Raw genomic sequence first — 14069 nt, forward strand, 5'->3', positions numbered from 1 at the left:
CCGAGTGTAGACTGTTTTCCAGAAACGGTGTATACTGATTTCTTAATGGTCCATTACGATGTTAATTTTTAAGACATTATTGGATATACCTGAGCTAAACAAAGACTTACATAAAAAATAATCCACTTGATTTCACAAATGCTTTAATACGAATTAATTAGTAAATAAAAATTGAATCTTCATTTTGGCCAGGATTTCGATGATTTTCGCCACTTCGTGATACATTAATAGGATAACAGGCTTCGAAACAAGGAGTTGAAACCTCATTTTTAATGTACGGAAAATTAGAGAACATAGTACAATTTCTTTTTTAACTCGTATAAGGAATTTTTTTTGCTAACTGTTACTCCATTCATAAGTGGACTCGGATCTGTGATCTATAAATCAAATTACAAGATACTTGTTTTATGTTACCTTGTTCTCTGTAGTCACTTAATGATCATTATTAAATTATTATTCTGGTATGCTTCCGCTAGCTATAAAAATTAACGACATCAAGCACTATGTATATTATAGTTCTCAGTATTCTGAAAGCGTACACTATCATTTATGAAAGAAATGAAACCTGTATCAGACCTGGATACAAGCGATATTATTTGAAATATTATTAACTACTGTTATGCTTCTGTTCACTTTAAAATATTATTTCAAACGGATCGATATTATCTCTATTTTCAAATAATAGTATTGAAAATAACGGTTCGAAATGAATTATTTCAAACATGTTATTTTCATTACAAATATAATATATGCCCAGTTCTGGTCTGTACTTCGAATAATAGAGGCTGACTTACCAGCTCGTAGACTGCGAGGATTACCTCGCTAAACTGTTCGCATAAACGAGGTTCTGCCGAATCTGCAGCGCGCTCAGCAAGTTCCGCAAAGCAGTAGTGTGAATGCTGTCAAAGCGATCGCGCCAAGTTTTCTGGACGCGGGCGCATATTGAATACCTGGATCGATAGAGTCCGAAATTCCATCGGTGGATGAGCTGGATCTAGCCAGATCCTCGGTCGGATTAATCGTAGATAACTATGGCTTTGGAATCTTAGCCTCGGCACCGTAAAGCTGAGATTGAGCGGGTAGGAAACCGGCGAAATGGTAAGGCGACGGGTGCGGGGGAGGAATTGGTTGCGCTTTATCTGTAGTTCGCCGACGTTCGAAAGGAGGCTATGCTGAAAGGGTGGAACGCCACATGGAGGGGCTGTGGTGAAAGGTGGCTGGTGTATTGCTCGGGGTGCACGAGGCGCAGGAAACGCCGTAGCCAGGGCGTGAAAGCAAACCGGCGACTTAATAACGGTATTTAACGCCGCGCGAACTTTATAAACTTTGCTTAATCCTTGCCGACAAATCCGTCGCACCCCGTTTTTCCTTCTGCAGATTCTCCGTGAATTTTCCGTGTTCGACTCGTCGCATAGCAACGTTCGCGATTGATGAACCTTGAGGCGGGAAAACGTCAATCATTCAGGCGGACCGCGAGGAACTTGTGCAAATAAGGCTATTTGCCTTGTTATTTCAAAAGTCCTGAGAAGATAAGATTCGACTTAATCACGTGGACAATTCTTGTACTCGATAGCGGACCGTAATTGGAGTCAGAATCTGTTGAAAGGATTTTTAGTCGGCGGAAAGTGCTCACAGAGCGAATATGTTAATGCATCGATAGATGCAGGATTTTAGACACGTTTGTAGACACACACACACACTCTCTCTCTCTCTCTCTCTCTCTCTCTCTCGCTTTTACTATTAACCAGTATTTGACGAGTATACTCGTCGTAACACAAAACCTTGTCATCCTTTTATGACGAGTACACTCGTCAAACACAGCTAACTGGTTAAGAATGGATATTCTTAATTCCTAACTTTATTACATTTTATAAAAGTGCAGTGTTTAAACAAAATATGAAGAAAATCAAACATGTATATTACATATGGACCGTTTATTTTGAAAGTGGTGTAAGTCCTTTTTTTTAAAAAAATGAGACATGACGTAATTTATGCTTAATTTAGTGTGAACTTTTTGTTTATAACTAGTTAGTATTTAATATCTTAAAAAATGCCAATGCTTTGTTCAATTTAAAATTGGCCGGTAAAAGAAATTGCTTAACCATTGATTATGAAAGTGGTATAAGTCCAATTTCCATAGACAGGTGACGGGGTTAGTGGCCACCGGTGGCTTCACAATTGTGTTATTTCACGTGCCGAAAGTTACTATTTTAGGTTACTTATTTTATTTTCCTCCAACAATGGATAATTTCATATTCACATCAGATAGAGATATAGATAAGAAGAAATAGTAAATCAATGTTATTTTATGACAATTGAGAATATTTATTTTATTTTGTTTTAAATAAATTTACACAGAAATAAGACCCATGAATATAAACAAAAGAATTAATCTTAGAATCGGAGGATGAAGATAATTCCACTATGAAAAACAAATTAATGAAACGTAATAAAAAGAGAAGAAGAATTATAGAGATAGAATCTTCATCAGATGAGGATATTGTTACTGAGAGAGCTTGGATTTTGTAAAAGAAAATAAAGGAAAATATACGCAACGAATAAGCAAAATTAAGCGAAATGCCGGACAAGAGTACTTTACAAAAACAGGAAAATTCATTCCAGCAAAAAAAGAAAGTGATATTTGTTGTTTCAAAATTGAAATTAAATGATATTTACAATTGACTAATTATGAAAGTGATGTAAGTCCATTTGCAGCCTGAAAATTGTATATTATTTTAGTTAAATTCGCCTAAAAGAAATTTATATAATCAAATTACATATTGATAAATTAGTACAAACATTCCCAGACTTCACATAATTAACCTATATTTTTTAATTGTCCGATTTGCTAACATTCAATTTTCTCGAAACGAAAGAAAGTGGATTTGCACCACTTTCAAAATAAACGGTCCATATATTACACATTTTTACATAAGAGACTGCAACAGCTGACTGGTATAGGGTAGCAAGTTTAACTAGAAACCTTTTAAACGTCGTCTAGTTTGAAGGTAAGAGTATAAACAAGTCTATATGTTGGTGGAGTTGTATAGTTTTTCCTATTCGAAAATGCTTTATTGAAAAAATATAAGCGTTCAAAAGTTATGTAAGCGTTGGTTTTTAAAAATAGGATAGAAATAGAAGATCCGCTTTGAGAATGTATACAAAAAAAGTGCATTTACTATTATTTACAATACAGATGGAATATTTTAAAGAGTTCGACGACTGGAAATCTGTATTCTTGCAGGGGAAGCAATTTTCGAACATTTCTTACAACTAGCCTGCGGATTTTTATGCAAAATAAAAATAGTTCGCACCAATTACGAGACACTGAAGTTACATAGATTTTATTTCGTTCCTTAACTAAAATCGCCAGTCAACTTTATAACTGCCATAATAAATCATAAATATCTCTAAAAGCTTTTCAATAAAGCATTTTCGGACGTGAGTGTATGTAAACTTTTTTTCATCTCTTTGACTTCAGTAACACACAGTGCACGTTTCCAAATCACATTTCTGTTCTCGTATAAGTTAACGAACAATGTAAAGCAATCTTTATTTTCCTTTGCTACGCTTTGATAACTAAATCAATTTATGCCACAAGTGAGACACTAAAATCAATTACGTTTGCTTTGTGCTCTACTGCGTTAAAAGGTATAAAACATTTTTCATGGGAAAACAATTTTACGTGCACCGAAAGCTGATATTTCTTTGTATACTGAAAGGAACACTCGAGTTAGAGTTCGCAAAAGTGGCGAACTCTAGTCTCTAAAACTGGCGAAGAGTATTAATAGAGAACAATTAGTACATAATTGCACTAAACTCGTAGTCCGCAGTGCTAAATTAACATGTATCGCAGAGACCGATGGGGGAATCGATCGTGGAATGATTGACTTAGTAAGCGGTCGCTTTTGAGGATCCACTGTAGCAACGATGCGCCTCGATGGACATTACGCGAATTGAATCCGTGCAGTAATCTCGATCAAATGTGATCGGCGTCTACAGTCGCACGGTCGGATACAACCGCCACGATTATGTTACACGGTCGATGTATACCGATCCTCCTCGGCCGTCCCAATATCCAGGTAGCTAATGTAAAGCGATTTCTGTCCTTAATGGCCGTCTTAACAAGAGCGAACGGCTGTGTATGGGTTTGCCTTACCTTAGCAAGTGTACACTGGAGAATATTAAGATTATCTTTGCTCTGGGGAGTGCCAGGGAAAATATGCTGCCCTGTGGCAAGTCATAGAGCCCCGGATATCTATTTAACATGTTAATTATAATTCCTCAAAGACCTGAGATATTTGAAGGGAAATGCTTTTATCTGCGTGTGCGCGTTTGAATGGAATTTAAGTCCAGAAAACGCAATGAGATTCATTTAAGTACGACGTTTATTTCACTGCTAATATATGAAAATCGTTAATGAAAGACTTCTATTAACCCTCATCTGCGCAATGAAGACTAAATGGCTGTTTATATAAAAATACCATCACGAAATTCAAATTTTTCAGCATCATTTTTGTACATCTTTTAATTTCATATTTATTATACAGAGTGTTGCATTTCTGCAACTGTGTACGTTTAGGAATTGAAGATAGATAGATTTACTTAATTAATGCAAAAATTTAGAGACTTCTATTAAAGATTGAAAAATTAATTTAATAATTAATTTCGTCAGACTCTTTTCTCAGTGTTGTTTAACTTATCTTTCACACGGTATTATCTTTACGGTTGATAAAACTAAATAATTAATACAAAACACAAAGTATTGTGGGAGATATAATATGTACTGAATTTAGCATTCTTCGACAGAAGATGCACGATAAATTTTATTGGGCACAACAAGATATCCATAATTAACTTTGCATATATAAGATGAAACTCGCACGAATCGTTGTATCAGTGAATACCGCATTGTAAATCACATATAATCGTTCCTATGGAATCTTTATTGCAGTGATTCTAAAGTATTTATTTCACACGAACACTTTTCGAATATGTTCTTCAGGATAACGTTTGCTTTCATAAAAATTCGATAGGAACAAATATTTTCTTAACCGAAACTAATTAATTCGAACACTTTTAAAACGAAGAATGTTACAGGACTATTTCGATTCCTGATGACGTATACTATAATGAGTGCCTACTATATAAAGTAGGCACGTGTTCAGATCATGTTAAATCTCGTTAGAAGCAGACAAAAACAAGTCATTGACCGTACAATAACCCATTGCGAACATGTCATAGTAAACGACCGACAAGGGCAGCTAATGAATCAGATAAAGAGCTGGTCAAGTTAATTGCATGTCGGGCGAGCACCTTATCGGGAATAATTGCAGGACTAATCAAGAATTAACGTCGATAGCTCGGCGGCTACTGCAGAGACAGATAATTGCCCTATTTCGGGCTGTGTAGCGCAAACAACTGTGTAGTGAAAATTTGGTTCTGGACTACGATTGCGCAATGACTACCACAATTACAACAAACATTTGTATACCAAAATGTTATCTAATTATCTGGCATTACTTAACCACGGTGTTTTCGATTTGCAACAAGTAATGTTTAAGATATCAATAAAAAATGGAGGCCGAGGAAGGTAACGCGGGGCATTTATTTTTTAAAAGTTGAACTATTTATAAAAGTCAGCTGCAATAAAAAATGAAATAATTGCTTTCAATCTAAAGACAAATCTTCGTAATAAACATAAAAATAAACATAAATTTTCGTAGTTACAGGTTAGTCTTATTTTTATCTTTTTTCAGCGGCTCACTATTCTATATTCTATATCTATATCTACTATTTTTTATTTATTCTGTAACTTTTCTTCATATATTGTTCCCAGTTTTTGTTTCTCACAAATGTCAGTGTAGATGGTTAATTTTCTTATTGACACAGAGTTGTTACGATCATTTCCGATTATAGATGTGAATTAATAAGCTTATAAATTTTCACTAAAACCAAAAGAAATTTAATTATAGTTCACCAGAAAGAAAGAAGCCTTTACTTGCCATTAAGAAAAAGTTACTCTAGTTTAGAGTATCAAAAAGTTGTTCTAGTCAATATACATATATATAGCCCGTGGTTTTCTTTTTTTTTTATTTATCCAATTGTAACCTCCGAGAGGTGATTCTGCAGTCTTTATTACATATGTAACTATTACAATATTAATCTTATACTAATGTGTAGGTAATGCACACAGTAAGTATAATAAAATACGCATTCGTTGGAGGCACTTGATTGGTAGTGGGCTTGATAGTGATATTATACATATAGTCCACAATCTTTCCGGAAGGCACATAAGATCTTAGATTGAATGTTTGCAGGTTGTAAGGTAGCACATTGCACAACATAGGAAGATGAAAACCACGTAATCTCGGATCATAGATTTTCAATCTTCGAGTGTCAAATAGAGGGCACTGCCATAGGACATGATCGACATCTCGTCTCTCATATCCGCATAAACAGCTAGGTTCATTGACCACATCGATTTTAGCCACGATGAATGTTAACACGTTCGCTGCCAGCGTCGCCCCAGCGTATATAGTTATATTTATTGCATTTATCGCATTAAATACATCGTAACATTTTACGGAATATGATAAAAATATCGTGAAAGAAAAGCTACATATTCTCTACGTATTATGCTATGTGTTACAATTTTAAATAGTGACATTCATAAATTTAGTTCGATGTTCTTTACGCGATAGCAAACGCGTTAATTGCATTTCCATATGCTTCGAACAACGAAGTACATGTCGGGACAGTAGTTTAGCGTAATATAATTTTCACTGTTAATTGTTAGCACATAGACTTTGAATTATTCGCAACGTTACTTTCGCGCTCTGTAACTTTCGAGTTACCCGGGCCTCTCGTACCGAGCGGATGCAGCACGGCTTCGAGCAACAGAAGTGGCTTCCTGGCCTAGAAATCGTACGCGTGCGACACTTCTCGACGCGGAAATACAATTACCCGATAATGTGTCGCGCAACGAGACGACCCAGAGCCCGGCGTCGTCGTCGCTGGGTTCGCGAAGACGTATTGTTCGAGCTTATGGTCGGAATTCAGGTCAGCGAATCGCGTGCGGCACCCCGCTGCGGTTCCCGCGACCAATCAACTCCAATCCAGTTCCCGTTCGCGTGGACTTGATTCCTTAACTCTGGCGACGATCTTCCGGGGCACGCTTAACCGGCTGTTCGCGTCGTACAGCTCTAATCCCGTGACGACGATCTACGGATTCGAGCCGCGGCAAGGAGGAGAATTCGAGCGAGACCGCTCGCGATACAGAGCTGGCACGCGATCAAACGATATTCACCCCCGCGTCGGCTCCGCGGCCGGCTTAAGTTATTTTCTGTGTTACCCGCGTATTGTCCACGCCGCGGCGGACTTTCCTCGGCTGCGCCCGGCTGCGGAAATGACCGCGAGTAATCGAGACTTCCACCGTGAATAGAAGCGGCGGAACGGGATTAGGTTTTAACGCGGCGCCGTTTAATTCGGCCGTTCGCGTACCGACCGATTAACTTCCCTTCTCGCGTTCCCGGTTTTGTCCGTGTTCCTAACCTTTCTGGAAATTGCCTCGCGATCTAGGACAAGCAGCGCGCGCTCATCGCCCGCGATCGAGTGCGATCGCGATGATTCGAGGGTCCTATCGCGATCACCGTGATCTTTCTCACGGTGCTGTGTTTCGGAGAATATATGGGGGAGAAAGTTCCGTCGGCGTCAATTTGACACTATTTTCAAGTCTCGTACTATAGCATTCTGCTGTTTTGAAGAAAATTGAAAAGCACACTTTACAACTTTTATTTTATTAACACGAAGTATATGTATCTACTATTATTAATTTAAAAATCATATAACGTAAAGATGTGACAATATTTCTTACACATGAATTTCACGAGAAGGAGAAGACACGTCTCAAATCTAATACCTTGGAAGAATTTTGAATGGATATGAGTGAAAACGCTAGCAAAAGAGTGAAAACTTGAACGATGAGCAACGGTGAAAAAAAGAATTTCTTTAACAAACACAATTTCTCTAACACAAAAGAATCAGTTTGCCCGGTGCATATACAGGGTGTCCCATAATTATTGTAAAAGCATGAAATGAGGGGTTTGTGAGGTCATTTAAAGTAACTTTTTCCTTAGCGAAAATGTAATCCGCGGCTTCGTTTACGAATTATTGACGACAAAACAATGACCAATGAGAGGCGAGATCAGCTGGTGCGAGACGGCTGAGCCAATGAACGGAACTTGAGTTCGACCGCTCGTTGGCTCGGCCGTCTCGCACCAGCTGATCTCGCCTTTCATTGGTCACTGTATCTTTTTCTTTTTTCGTTCATACCTCGTAAATGAAGCCGCGAATTGCATTTTCGCTAAGGAAAAAGTTACTTCAGGAACTCCTCGTTTCCCGCTCGTACAATAATTTTGGGATACCCTGCGTTGTTTCTTTTATTTTCAATGAAACATTTAGGAAAAGAAATTCTTTGCCTCTTATTATTCTGATTTTTGACAATAGTGTCAATTTGAGGCAAACGGGACACGTTGAAAGTAAAGTGTGGAAAGGTTGGGAAATTGGTGCTGTGAACTAGTCAATTTTGCTATTCCGTAAGAGAATACGTGCGAGAATCGATCTGTTTAAGCCACGATTGCAGCGGACTTTATATTAGCAGCTATGTATGCAACATAAGTGCTGTTACGTGTGACGCGGTCAGACGTTGAACAGAAACATAAATAAGATCAGAGGCGTAGCTTTAATCGCCGTCTATAACAAAGAACCCATGGAATCAATCATTTAAACCAGAGTCCGCTCGTAAGACCAACGGCCAACCATATGTCCAAACGAGGGCAGGTTTTCTTTTCAACGCGACATTATCATGCAACACCTGCAGAGGTCCATCGGTGTTGAAAGTGACTTGGCCGTAAATTATCGTCTCTCGACCTAGAGGCTAGAAACCAACAGTGAGTCTAGCTTCCCCCGCATTGCCGCAGAGCTATAGTACTCTGGAAGGATGGATATCGCAGGTCACGATATAAATGCTTCGCGAGATCGCTGTTGGATTGTAGTGGACGAATGAGTGCAACACGTTTAACCCTTTGACTACGAAAAGCGTATATGTATACGCCCGCACAAGTCTACCAATATGTACGAAAGGCGTAAATCTCCTCTAGACTTGTCCATGTACATTTTGTGAACACCTTCGCTGTCACACCAATTTATCATTGTTTTAAACACGTTAAATGAACTTCGTTATTCATTATCAATATCGAACGTCTTTCTTTACGATTATTGTCTTAACGATATGCGACTGCCATGCCTATTTTACTTCGTTCGTATCGAGGGTTCTGTTCGAGAGTGCGGCGCAGTCAAAGGGTTAATAACCAAAGGACAAGAATTGCAGCACGAGAATGATATCAATGGCTACTTCGTGATCGATAGGTACATAAGTTTTTCGAGAATAACGTATACCTAGCTAGATAAAGAGAGTGGCGTAGATCCTGGAGTAAAAGGACAACAAACAACGTCTACCGTATTCAATGGCGGATTTGATTCGTCAATGGATCAGCTTGTTGGTTTATAGCAGATGACAGACATTGATGCATCAGTTTAGGCTAACATCAAAGATCAGGATGAAAGCCGTGCGCAGAGTTGATGGAATCGAACCAAAGCGTCGCCAAATTAGAAATGTCTGATTCCGTTGCATCAGATCTCAGAAGCCCTGCAAAATTACAAAGCAGGTTACAAAGCAATTCACCTATGATCCTCTTAATGCAGTCAGGGGTTGGCAAGTCCGGTGGACCGGGCCAAAGCTATCAGAATCCCGCCAATCCTGCGGAGGCATTCGAACGCTACGGTTCCAGGTCGGGAATTTGGGTCGCTCGGGGGGAAAATCCATACGCGGAACTCCGAGAAGAAAAATCGGCTATTGGTAGATGCGGGGGTGGGGTGAGGGAAGTCTAATGAATTTGCATTCTGGCTACGGCTCCCTTTAATTTCGCGTGTCGCGACCGGAGAGACGACCGGCGACCGGCCTGGCGACGTGTCTCGGTCCTCCGACTCGTAATTTTCAGGCAATATTTGCGGAATACGGCACCGAGCGTGCTACGACCCCGCTGCGAAAGTGGGTTAGGTTAGGGCAATTGTGACGTCACTCTGCGGCAACCTAGTTACGTCCTCCACCCCTTGTGCCACGACCCGGCATCACCGCGGATACTTATAGACAACACTGCAGTAAAGTGGCGAGCTGTCCTGTCGGCGATCATCCTTTTTCGTTGAGTCAGGACACGGCTGCAGACCCCGGCTTTAATGGGTTCGTCATCTTCATACAGATCCAATTGCTTGGTGCAGATTATTCGGAGCAACTCGTGTTCCATGCGATTTATGTTCATGTTTTTCATGGCTTTTAACGCATTAAGTGACGAATATTAATCCGAAAATTCACACAATCTCAAAATCATTTAATTAATGACACCGAAACTAGAAAGCAGAAATTTACCATAGGAAATATTGGCTCAGCTATTTTGTATTCTACAAATCCTAGTAACATTCAATTTGTTCAATATATTACAATAAAAATGAATTTCAAGAACCTAGTTAAAAATTGATGTCACCCATACGTGATTCAAGCAACACTGAACTTATTAACCAGTTAGCTGCTGCGACTTCTTTGAAAAGTGTGTATCTAAAATGTGTCGCCAAAGGTAAGCAATGACGAGTGTACTACTCAGACACTATCCAGTTTCTTCATAATAATTATTTATATTTTCTTATTTGTACGTTTTATTTCGTCTTGGCCACGAAATATTCAGATCATCTTAAAATTGACGAATATATTTTTAGTTACTTGAACAGCAAATTTGTACGCATGACGAGCACACTCATCATAGCACATACTATTGTCGTTTCATTACGACGAGTATGCTCTTCAAAAAATGCTAACGGGTTAACCTTGTATTTTCATAAAATTGTATGTAAGTTAGAATAACCAAAAAAGATAGGAAACCGTTATGCATTGCAATTTTCAACTTTCACTTCATGTACCAGAGTATACTCAATTCTTTTTTTTAAATTGTGAATTCTCGCGATTCAAATATCGATTGATATCTGCTGGTTTCGAATTATATCAAACTTGTACAGCAGAAACCCCTTGAGGATGAATATCGTCATATAGACATATTTTAACTATTTGAGCAACACGAGATGAATGCTTATTTTTCATTTTGAAACATTGATACTTTTTAGATAAAGTATTTTTCATACTGTAGAAATTCCTTGTTTACGAAGGGTGCAGCAGTTCGTTTGAAATTTGTTTTGCAGTCAAATTGACTTGCACGATGGACCACAGCTTCAATGAATACGGGAACCGTTCGTGGCCAATTCTCTCGCGTACGTGTCGATAGACAGACCAAAATATATTGACTTTCTCTTACAATATTGCCTACTGTGGCTTTTGTCAGACTGAAAACAGGATCAAGCTATTGTTCGAATTGATTGAAGTTTTTATTTGATACCACGACTGCTAAATTGAAAGCTACATAAACTCTACAAACTAAACTGGTCGCTTCGTTGAATAAACCGAAGACACATGTTTCAATATTAATCATTTCGACCGAATGCGGTATTTAAGCCTAACATTTCGAAACAAACTAGCGTCTGTGAGTCGAACGAAGCAACGCGAGTTGAGTTTGTCTAAGAATATTACAACATAGAATATTCTTTTCGAAACCATGCCATTCTTTGTTAAGATTTAAACGGGCAGAATGAACATATATGTTATTGCTTTTAATAGAAACGTATCCAGAAGTATTGTTCAGCTTCTGAATTTATTCTAAAAAATATTTTCATGGATTTTCATGGATATTGGATATTTTCACAATGAAGAATAGTGCCGGCTGTAACATGACGCACCACGTGTTGTCTACCAGATAAAAATTGAAAACTCGACTCCTTTTAGTATTACTATAGGATATTGCAGGTGTATTTGTAGCTGTGTGAAATCGAAAAATGGGTGAACCACGATTGTTTTTCAACATATTAAAGAGAGAGAGAGAGAGAGAGAGAGAGAGAGAGAGAGAGAGAGAGAGAGAGAGAGAGAGAGAGAGAGAGAGAGAGAGAGAGAGAGAAAGAGAAAGAGAGAGAGAGAGAGGTAGGTGAGGAGGGGCACTGCATCTCAAATTGTATCAATACAATGATTAGAAATGTAAACTTTTACAGCAATAACACACACATTCATCTTTTCTGTGATTCTCAAATCTTCCAAGGCAATTTATACTGTGTACTCTCTAATTAAATTATTAGATTGTATTATATTCTGTAATATTAATTAATAAATAATAAAATTAATTAATGTTATTAATTATATAACGAAACGTCGCACAGTGGGAAGAAAATAAGAACATCGGCCAGAAATCAATTTCTTTTGATGTTCTGAAAAAAGTAACATCATTTGTTTAATTGAAATAGGTATGTTTATCACTAACGAGTACCAAACATTTTTTTCAAAAAACTTTTCTTTTTATGCGATGTAACTGTTAACTAATCTAAAAAGTCAAAGCCGTTTGAATCAATTACATAAAAAGATAATATTTTTGCTTGCATTTCCTTTTTAAATATGAACCAAGCAAATATGAATACAACCATAATGAACCAAGTATACATATACAGAGATATGTATTTGTAGCTATAAGAATCATCTACAGTTATGTATGTGGTATGAAATAAAAAAATCATGATCTTTCACGATTATTTTTACTCTAATATTATTTTGTTAAGATTTATGTTGTGTTAACTATTAGGTCACCCTATACGTAATACAAATTCTTTTTCATATCTTTAGAAGGTGAAAATCAAATACGTAATCGAAGGATTTTTTCTGGAAAATTCATAAAAATATATACAATACTACATAATGGCTGTGATCATATGACGTATTTCGTATGCCAAAAATATGAAAGGAAATTCGCATTGTTTCTAAGGTAACATAATTCAAGAATGAAAATCCGGTTAGCGTTGGTGTGGTGTTATCACCCTTAGTACCCATTACCCATGTTCTTGATGTGTTACGCACAGCAGATTATAGGGCTGGACGCTTCAAAGCGTATCCTAATCTAGTTTGGATAACAATCCCCGAAACGTTGCAGAATTGCATTTAATTACATATGATATTAAATTATAACGCATCCGGACAAGTTCAGTGAAATTAAAGTACAAATTTAGACATGTTTGAACTCTCCTGTACTATAATTTTATGTAACGAAGTGCCTGCTCACTATTTTAATCCTAGAATGTAGTGACTAGTGCTCACTACATTATTCCTAGAATGAGCGGAACTGAGCTTCGTCCGCTCATTGGCTCAGCCGCCTTGCGCCAGTCGAGCTCGCTTCTCATTGGTCAGTGTCTTTTTGTTAATAACTCGTGATCTATACCTCGGAGAAAATTTTTGTAAAGGAAAAAGTTACTTCGAATGATATCAGGAATCCCTCATTTCCCGGAAGTGCCATAATTTTGGGACACCCTGTAGATGCACTCGATCAATATAACAGCGGCAGCCGGTATTAGGGGATTGTGCGGAAGTGGACTGATCGAGGTGCCGCAATCCCTTTCCGTGTTCTCGGTACTACGCTAACGCGCTGATTAGGAAAACGGGAACGATGCTATTTCCCCGGCGCCATGGCGATGCTTCATAATTGCTGGCACTCGAGGTTCTGGATATTTAGGTTATTCCGTAAATCACTGAACCGACCGCCGACACGAGATGGTGGTGGGCCAGGTCAGGTAAGCAGGTTAACTACCACCTACCTATCACCTGCTTTCCGAGGCGCTGTTAATGTGAACGGCGCAACTGCTCCCCAGGCTGAAATTGAAAGGTGTTTGATAACGTGCGTCACAATGACGTCCGTCACCATGCAAACTAGATTTTACACATCCACTTGTTATCACCTTCGGAGGCACGTCGATTCCCACGTCGATCGCCTATGCCTGACACAATTCTTCTTCTAACTTTAATCCACTAACGGATCATTACTTAACCCGAGAAAGATAACCTACGTCGCAGAGGCGCCTGCGAGGACTGTTGATTT

General features: G+C 38.3%; 1 protein-coding gene and 1 long non-coding RNA gene across 6 annotated transcripts in view; both read left to right on the forward strand.

Moving 5' to 3' along the window:
* The window catches only part of Fas1 (fasciclin 1 Fas1 domain-containing), a 526663-nt gene that overhangs the window by 267928 nt on the left and 244666 nt on the right, over positions 1 to 14069 (forward strand). The window lies entirely within an intron of this gene.
* The window catches only part of LOC143259703 (uncharacterized), a 46415-nt gene that overhangs the window by 921 nt on the left and 31425 nt on the right, over positions 1 to 14069 (forward strand). The window lies entirely within an intron of this gene.

Source organism: Megalopta genalis, chromosome 6 (assembly GCF_051020955.1).
Source record: "Megalopta genalis isolate 19385.01 chromosome 6, iyMegGena1_principal, whole genome shotgun sequence".
NCBI lineage: Eukaryota > Metazoa > Arthropoda > Insecta > Hymenoptera > Halictidae > Megalopta > Megalopta genalis.